Genomic DNA, 9,700 nt, shown 5'->3' on the forward strand with positions numbered 1-9,700 from the left:
ACATTGAGGAACTTAAATTGCAAACGGATTTTGGTCAGCTTGAACGGTTTTGTCGTGGTGATTTTTTGAATGACAGTCAAAAAAGGAATCATTAACTGTCTTGTATTTTTAAATTGCAGCTTCCAAACACTTAAAAGCATTTTCTCATACAGAGATCAAATCATTCTGAGGAAATATGCATAGTTCATGACTTTACGACACTGTATGATTAAAAGAAAATTAAAAAACTGTCAGACATCTCATCTCACTCTGTCCCTCTGTTTGAGGAATGTATGTGTGCTGACTGAGTGTGTCTGTGTGTGTGTGTGTGGTGTGTGTGTGTGTGTGTGTGTGTGTGTGTGTGTGAGTGTGAGTGGGGGATGGGCATGAGCTGAGTGGCAGACAGACAGGGAGAGAGAGAGAGGGACTTAAACATCTCTTTTAATCACAAGAAAAAATATATTTTAAATTGTTTTTTTGTTGTTGTTGTTGTTGCTAATTGTTGCTGTTTTCATTACAGCTTAAGAAATCTCTTAGGCCTTATCCTTTTCTGACAGTTTCAGTGATTAAATTTTTTTTCTAAAAATACTTATTTGTGCTGCAAATAATAATTTTGGTCCCACTTTATATTAGGTGGCCTTAACTACTATGTACTTACATAAAAAAAATAAGTACAATGTACTTATTGTGTTCATATTGTATTTTAAAACACTTTTGCTGCTATTGAGGTGGGATAGGGGTAAGGTTAGGGAGAGGGTTGGAGGTATGGGTAAGTTTAAGGGTGGGTTTAAGGTGTAAGTATGGGTCAACAGTGTATTTATAAATGCAATTACAGAAATTAAATACAGATGTAATTACATGTAGTTTTTTTTTTTTTTATATATAAGTACAATGTAAAAACATGTATGTACACAATAGTACATTGTACTAAATTATTATTTAAATGTAAGTACATAGTAGTTAAGGCCACTTAATATAAAGTGGGTCCATAATTTCAAAACTCATTTGATACTGACCTCTGACACCCTGTGATTGACATTAATCTGAATTTATATAATCTCATGGATGTAACAGTAAAACTGTTCAGCTCACAGATGACGACCAAGCTGTGATGCAAGCAAAACTATTTCACAAATGCTTATAGGTCAATTAATTTATAACAAAACACTTTTAATTACTTAAGGATTTGGTAACAAATTAAAATATTGTCTCATTTTTTAACATTAGTAAATGCATTGGTAGATACCTACAAAATACCTACCACAAAGTCTCTTGGTAGGAAATCCAAATCCCAACAGGAAGTCGGTTATTTAGAATTTTCTCTGCAAAATTGGTGTTGTTTTTGCCATTTTCTGGGGATGTACTTTAACAAACTCCTCCTGGAGATTTATTCAGATCACCACCAAACTTGGTCAGTTAAATCTAAAGGCCTTTGCGATGTTAAATTGCGAAGATCTTGAGGTTTCGTTAAAGGGCGTGTCCATGGCGACCTGACAGATTTCGATGTTTCGCCATGAAAAAGGAAGTTGCTGTAACTCAGACATACAATGTCCAATCTGCCCCAAACTTCACATGTTAGATAAGACTTCTGCCCTTAACAGAGCTACATGCCCATATTCAGTTATAGTCATAGCGCCACCTGCTGGCAACAGGAAGTGACATGTTTTACGCTGCGACAAACTACTCCTAGAAATCTTTTGACATTAATGTATTTTTTGTGGTCAGTCTAATCTTAAGGCCTGAGCAATGTTAAATTGTGGAGATCTTGAGTTTTTGTTAAAGGGCGTGTCCATGGCGCCATGACAAAATTTGACGTCTCGCCACAGCAAGAGAAGTTGTTGTAACTGAGGCATAAAATGTTCAATCTTCCCCAAACTTCACATGTTCGATAAGAGTCCTGCCCTGAACACATCTGAAGGCCAATATTCCATTATAATGATAGCGCCACCTGCTGGCAACAGGAAGATTGGCACATATATGGAATAAACATTGATATATTCTACTTATATTTATGAGTTTAAACACATATTTCTCACCGTTCACCTATTTACTAAAGCCACTCGCTGCCGGTGAGCCCGGGTGCGAGGGCCCGTTCATCGCTGCTTGCAGCTTTAATTATTATTATTCTTCTTCTCTAAGATGAATCGCATTTTTGAGGGCCTAAACATGCTCGAAAAGTCATGAAACTTTGCACACACCTCAGAACTGGCGAAAATTTACGTCTGATATGAGTTTCAGAAGTGGGTGTGGCAAAATGGCTCAACAGCGCCACCTATACACGTTCAACGGTGTGCGCCTCGAGCTACGTTTCATGTACATGTATGAAAATCGGTATACACATGTAACTCTCCAATACCTACAAAAAGTCTCTTGGAGCAAAATCCGAAACCCAACAGGAAGTCGGTTATTTCTAATATTATGAGCAAATTTTGTGTCATTTTTGTCATTTCCATGCGTTGTATTTTAACGAACTCCTCCTAGAGATTAATTCAGATCAACACCAAATTTGGTATGCCTAATCTAAAGGCCTTTGCGATGTTAAATTGCGAAGCTTTTGAGTTTTCGTTGAAGGGCCTGTGTGTGGCGGCCTGGCGAATTTCGATGATTCGCCATGAAACAGGAAGTTACTATAACTCAGACATACAATGACCAATCTGCCCCAAACTTCACATGTTTGATGAGACTCCTGTCCTGAACAGTTTGACATGACCATATTCGGTTATAGTCATAGCGCCACCTATTGGCAACAGGAAGTGACATATTTTACGCTGCGACAAACTACTCCTAGAAATTTTTGACATCAATGTCTTTTTTGTCGTCAGTCTAATCTAAAGGCCTGTACGATGTTAAATTGAGAAGATCTTGAGTTTTTGTTAAAGGGCGTGTCCATGGCGCCATGTCAAAGTTCGATGTCTCGCCATGGGAGTAGAAGTTGTTGTAACTCAGTCATAAAATATCAGATCTTGCCCAAACTTCAAATGTTTGATAAGAGTACTGACCTGAACACATCTGGAGGCTAAAATTCCATTGGGTGTGGCAAAATGGCTCGATAGCGCCACCTATACATTTTCAATGGAGTGCGCCTCGAGCTACATGTCATATACATGTACGAAAATCGGTAAACATATGTAACACACCAATAGCTAAAAAAAGTCTCTTGGTACGAAACCCGAATTCCAACAGGAAGTCGGTTATTTTTAATTTTCCCTGCAAAATTGGTGTTGTTTTTGTCATTTTCAGGGGTTGTATTTTAACGAACTCCTCCTAGAGATTTATTCAGATCAACACCAAACTTGGTCAGTGTAATCTAAAGCCCTTTGCCATGTTAAATTGCGAAGGAATTGAGGTTTCGTTAAAGGGCGTGTCCATGGCGACCTGACAAATTTCGATGATTCGCCATGAAAAATGATGGTGCTATAACTCACACATACAATGTCCAATCCGCCCCAAACTTCACATTTTTGATAAGACTCTACACCTGAACAGATTTTCATGCCAATATTCAGTTATAGTCATAGCGCCACCTATTGGCAACTGGAAGTGACATATTTTACACTGTGACAAACTACTCCTAGAAATTTTATGACATCAATGTCTTTTTTGTGGTCAGTCTAATCTAAAGACCTGTGTGATGTTTAGTTGTGAAGATCTTGAGTTTTTGTTAAAAGGCATGTCCATGTCGCCATGACGAAGTTCGATGTCTCGCCATGGGAATAAAAGATGTTATAACTCAGGCATAAAATGTCCGATCTTGCCCAAACTTCACATGTGTGATAAGGGTCCTGGCTTGAACACATCTGAAGGCCAATATTCCATTATAACGATAGCGCCACCTGCTGGCAACAGGAAGATTGGCACACATATGGAATAAACTTTGATATATTGCACTTATATTTATGAGTTTAAATGCTTATTTCTCAACGTTCACGTTTTTACTAAAGCCACACGATGGCGGTGAGCCCGGGTGCGAGGGCCCGTTCATCGCTGCTTGCAGCTTTAATTATTATTATTATTATTCTTCTCCAAAATGAATCGCATTTTTGAGGGCCTAAACATGCTCGAAAAGTCATGAAACTTTGCACACACCTCAGAACTGGCGAAAATTTACGTCTGATATGGGTTTCAGAAGTGGGTGTGGCAAAATGGCTCAACAGCGCCACCTATACACGTTCAATGGTGTGCGCCTCGAGCTACGTTTCATGTACATGTATGAAAATCGGTATACACATGTAACTCTCCAATACCTACAAAAAAGTCTCTTGGAGCAAAATCCGAAACCCAACAGGAAGTCGGTTATTACTAATATTATGAGCAAATTTTGTGTCATTTTTGTCATTTCCATGCGTTGTATTTTAACGAACTCCTCCTAGAGATTCATTCAGATCAACACCAAATTTGGTATGCCTAATCTGAAGGCCTTTGCGATGTTAAATTGCGAAGCTTTTGAGTTTTCGTTAATGGGCGTGTCCGTGGCGGCCTGGCGAATTTCGATGATTCGCCATGAAACAGGAAGTTGCTATAACTCAGACATACAATGACCAATCTGCCCCAAACTTCACATGTTTGATGAGACTTCTGACCTGAACAGATTGACATGCCCATATTCAGTTATAGTCATAGCGCCACCTATTGGCAACAGGAAGTGACATATTTTACACTGCGATGAACTACTCCTAGAAATTTTATGACATCAATGTATTTTTTGTGGTCAGTCTAATCTAAAGCCCTGTGTGATGTTAAGTTGTGAAGATCTTGAGTTTTCGTTAAAAGGCGTGTCCATGGCGCCGTCACGAAGTTCGATGTCTTGCCATGGGAATAAAAGATGTTATAACTCAGGCATAAAATGTCCGATCTTCCCCAAACTTCACATGTGTGATAAGAGTCCTGGCCTGAACACATCTGAAGGCCAAAATTCCATCAGGTGTGGCAAAATGGCTCGATAGCGCCACCTATACACTTTCAACAGAGTGCGCCTCGAGCTATGTTTCACGTACATGTACAAAAATCGGTATACACATGTAACACACCAATACCTAAAAAAAAGTCTCTTGGTACGAAATCCGAATCCCAACAGGAAGTCGGTTATTTAGAATTTTCTCTGCAATATTGGCGTTGTTTTTGCCATTTTCAGGGGTTGTACTTTAACGAACTCCTCCTAGAGATTTATTCAGATCAACACCAAACCTGGTCAGTGTAATCTTAAGCCCTTTGCGATGTTAAATTGCGAAGATCTTTAGATTTCGTTAAAGGGCGTGTCCATGGTGGCCTGACAAATTTCGATGTTTCGCCATGAAAAAGGAAGTTGCTGTAACTCAGACATACAATGTCCAATCTGCCCCAAACTTCACATGTTAGATAAAACTTCTGCCCTTAACAGATCTACATGCCCACATTCAGTTATAGTCATAGCGCCACCTATTGGCAACAGGAAGTGACATGTTTTACGCTGCGACAAACTACTCCTATAATTTTTTTGAGATTAACATATATTTTGTGGTCAGTCTAATCTAAAGGCCTGTGCAGTGTTAACTTTTGGAGATCTTGAGTTTTTGTTAAAGGCCGTTTCCATGGCGCCATGACAAAATTTGATGTCTTGCCACAGCAAGAGAAGTTGTTGTAACTCAAGCATAAAATGTTCAATCTTCCCCAAACTTCACATGTTCGATAAGAGTCCTGGCCTGAACACATCTGAAGGCCAATATTCCATTATAATGATAGCGCCACCTGCTGGCAACGGTAAGATTGGCACATATATGGGATATACTTTGATATATTCCACTTATATTTAGGACATTAAATGCATATTTCTCAACGTTCACCTTTTTACTAAAGCAACACGATGGCGGTGAACCCGGGTGCGAGGGCCCGTTCATCGCTGCTTGCAGCTTTAATTATTAGGGCCCGAGCACCGATGGTGTGAGGACCCTCTTGGAATTGCTCCGTTTATTATTATTATTATTATTATTCTTCTTCTCTAAGATGAATCGCATTTTTGAGGGCCTAAACATGCTCGAAAAGTCATGAAACTTTGCACACACCTCAGAACTGGCGAAAATTTACGTCTGATATGGGTTTCAGAAGTGGGTGTGGCAAAATGGCTCAACAGCGCCACCTATACACGTTCAACGGTGTGCGCCTCGAGCTACGTTTCATGTACATGTATGAAAATCGGTATACACATGTAACTCTCCAATACCTACAAAAAAGTCTCTTGGAGCAAAATCCGAAACCCAACAGGAAGTCGGTTATTTCTAATATTATGAGCAAATTTTGTGTCATTTTTGTCATTTCCATGCGTTGTATTTTAACGAACTCCTCCTAGAGATTAATTCAGATCAACACCAAATTTGGTATGCCTAATCTAAAGGCCTTTGCGATGTTAAATTGCGAAGCTTTTGAGTTTTCGTTGAAGGGCCTGTGTGTGGCGGCCTGGCGAATTTCGATGATTCGCCATGAAACAGGAAGTTGCTATAACTCAGACATACAATGACCAATCTGCCCCAAACTTCACATGTTTGATGAGACTCCTGTCCTGAACAGTTTGACATGACCATATTCAGTTATAGTCATAGCGCCACCTATTGGCAACAGGAAGTGACATATTTTACGCTGCGACAAACTACTCCTAGAAATTTTTGACATCAATGTCTTTTTTGTCGTCAGTCTAATCTAAAGGCCTGTACGATGTTAAATTGAGAAGATCTTGAGTTTTCGTTAAAGGGCGTGTCCATGGCGCCATGTCAAAGTTCGATGTCTCGCCATGGGAGTAGAAGTTGTTGTAACTCAGTCATAAAATATCAGATCTTGCCCAAACTTCAAATGTTTGATAAGAGTACTGACCTGAACACATCTGGAGGCTAATATTCCATTGGGTGTGGCAAAATGGCTCGATAGCGCCACCTATAAATTTTGAATGGAGTGCGCCTCGAGCTACATGTCATATACATGTACGAAAATCGGTAAACATATGTAACACACCAATAGCTACAAAAAAGTCTCTTGGTACGAAACCCGAATCCCAACAGGAAGTCGGTTATTTTTAATTTTCCCTGCAAAATTGGTGTTGTTTTTGTCATTTTCAGGGGTTGTATTTTAACGAACTCCTCCTAGAGATTTATTCAGATCAACACCAAACTTGGTCAGTGTAATCTAAAGCCCTTTGCCATGTTAAATTGCGAAGGAATTGAGGTTTCGTTAAAGGGCGTGTCCATGGCGGCCTGACAAATTTCGATGATTCGCCATGAAAAATGATGGTGCTATAACTCACACATACAATGTCCAATCCGCCCCAAACTTCACATTTTTGATAAGACTCTACACCTGAACAGATCTACATGCCAATATTCAGTTATAGTCATAGCGCCACCTATTGGCAACTGGAAGTGACATATTTTACACTGTGACAAACTACTCCTAGAAATTTTATGACATCAATGTCTTTTTTGTGGTCAGTCTAATCTAAAGACCTGTGTGATGTTCAGTTGTGAAGATCTTGAGTTTTTGTTAAAAGGCATGTCCATGTCGCCATGACGAAGTTCGATGTCTCGCCATGGGAATAAAAGATGTTATTACTCAGGCATAAAATGTCCGATCTTGCCCAAACTTCACATGTGTGATAAGGGTCCTGGCTTGAACACATCTGAAGGCCAATATTCCATTATAACGATAGCGCCACCTGCTGGCAACAGGAAGATTGGCACACATATGGAATAAACTTTGATATATTGCACTTATATTTATGAGTTTAAATGCATATTTCTCAACGTTCACCTTTTTACTAAAGCCACACGATGGCGGTGAGCCCGGGTGCGAGGGCCCGTTCATCGCTGCTTGCAGCTTTAATTATTATTCTTCTTCTTCTTCTTCTTCTCCCGAATGAATCGCATTTTTGAGGGCTTTAACATGCTCAAAAAGTCATGAAACTTTGCACACGCGTCAAACCTGGTGAAAATTTTCGTCTGATATAGGATTCAGAAGAGGGTGTGGCAAAATGGCTCGACAGCGCCACCTATACCAAGAAAATCAACAGCCTTCCAGCTATGTTTCACGTACATGCACGAAAATTGGCACACATATGTAACACACCAATACCTACAAAAAAGACTCTTGGAGCGAAATTCTAAACCCAACAGGAAGTCGGTTATTTTTAATATTATGAGCATATTTTGTGTAATTTTGGTCATTTCCATGTGTTGTATTTTAACGAACTCCTCCTAGAGAGTTCTTCAAATCAACACCAAATTTGGTATGCCTAATCTAAAGGCCTTTGCGATGTTAAATTGCGAAGATCTTGAGTTTTCGTTGAAGGGCGTGTCAGTGGCGGCCTGGCGAATTTCGATGATTCGCCATGAAAAATGAAGTTGCTATAACTCACACATACAATGTCCAATCTGCCCCAAACTTCACATGTTTGATGAGACTCCGAACCTGAACAGATTGACATGCCCATATTCAGTTATAGTCATAGCGCCACCTATTGGCAACAGGAAGTGACATATTTTACGCTGCGACGAACTACTCCTAGAAATTTTATGACATCAATGTCTTTTTTGTGGTCAGTCTAATCTAAAGGCCTGTACGATGTTCAGTTGTGAAGATCTTGAGTTTTCGTTAAAAGGCTTGTTCATGGCGCCGTCACGAAGTTCGATGTCTCGCCATGGGAATAAAAGATGTTATAACTCAGGCATAAAATGTCAGATCTTCCCCAAACTTCACATGTGTGATAAGAGTCCTGGCCTGAACAGATCTGCAGGCCAATATTCCACCGGGTGTGGCAGAATGGCTCTATAGCGCCACCTATACACTTTCAACGGAGTGCGCCTCAAGCTATGTTTCACGTACATGTACAAAAATTGGTACACGTATGTAACACTCCAATACCTACAAAAAAGTCTCTTGGTACGAAATCCGGATCCCAAAAGGAAGTCGGTTATTTTGAATTTTCCCTTCAAAATTGGTGTTGTTTTTGCCATTTTCAGGGGTTGTACTTTAACGAACTCCTACTAGAGATTTATTCAGATCAACACCAAACTTGGTCAGTGCAATCTAAAGCCCTTTGCGATAATAAATTGCGAAGGACTTGAGGTTTCGTTAAAGGGCGGGTCCATGGCGGCCTGACAAATTTCGATGTTTCGCCATGAAAAAGGAAGTTGCTGTAACTCAGACATACAATGTCCAATCTGCCCCAAACTTCACATGTTGGATGAGACTCTGAACATGAACAGATCTACATGCCAATATTCAGTTATAGTCATAGCGCCACCTATTGGCAACAGGAAGTTTCATATTTTACACTGCGACAAACTACTCCTAGAAATTTTATGACATCAATGTCTTTTTTGTGGTCAGTCTAATCTAAAGACCTGTGTGATGTTTAGTTGTGAAGATCCAGAGTTTTTGTTAAAAGGTGTGTCCATGGCGCCGTGATGAATTTCGATGTCTCGCCATTGGAATAAAAGATGTTATAACTCAGGCATAAAATGTCCGATCTTGCCCAAACTTCACTTGTGTGATAAGAGTCCTGTCCTAAACAGATCTAAAGGCCAATATTCCATCGAGTGTGGCAAAATGGCTCGATAGCGCCACCTATACACTTTCAACGGAGTGCGTATACACTTTAAACGGAGTGCGCCTCGAGCTATGTTTCACGTACATGTACAAAAATCGGTACACACATGTAACACACCAATATCTACGAAAAAGTCTCTTGGTACGAAATCCG

This window comes from Carassius auratus, unplaced genomic scaffold, assembly GCF_003368295.1.
Source record: "Carassius auratus strain Wakin unplaced genomic scaffold, ASM336829v1 scaf_tig00011586, whole genome shotgun sequence".
Taxonomy (NCBI): domain Eukaryota; kingdom Metazoa; phylum Chordata; class Actinopteri; order Cypriniformes; family Cyprinidae; genus Carassius; species Carassius auratus.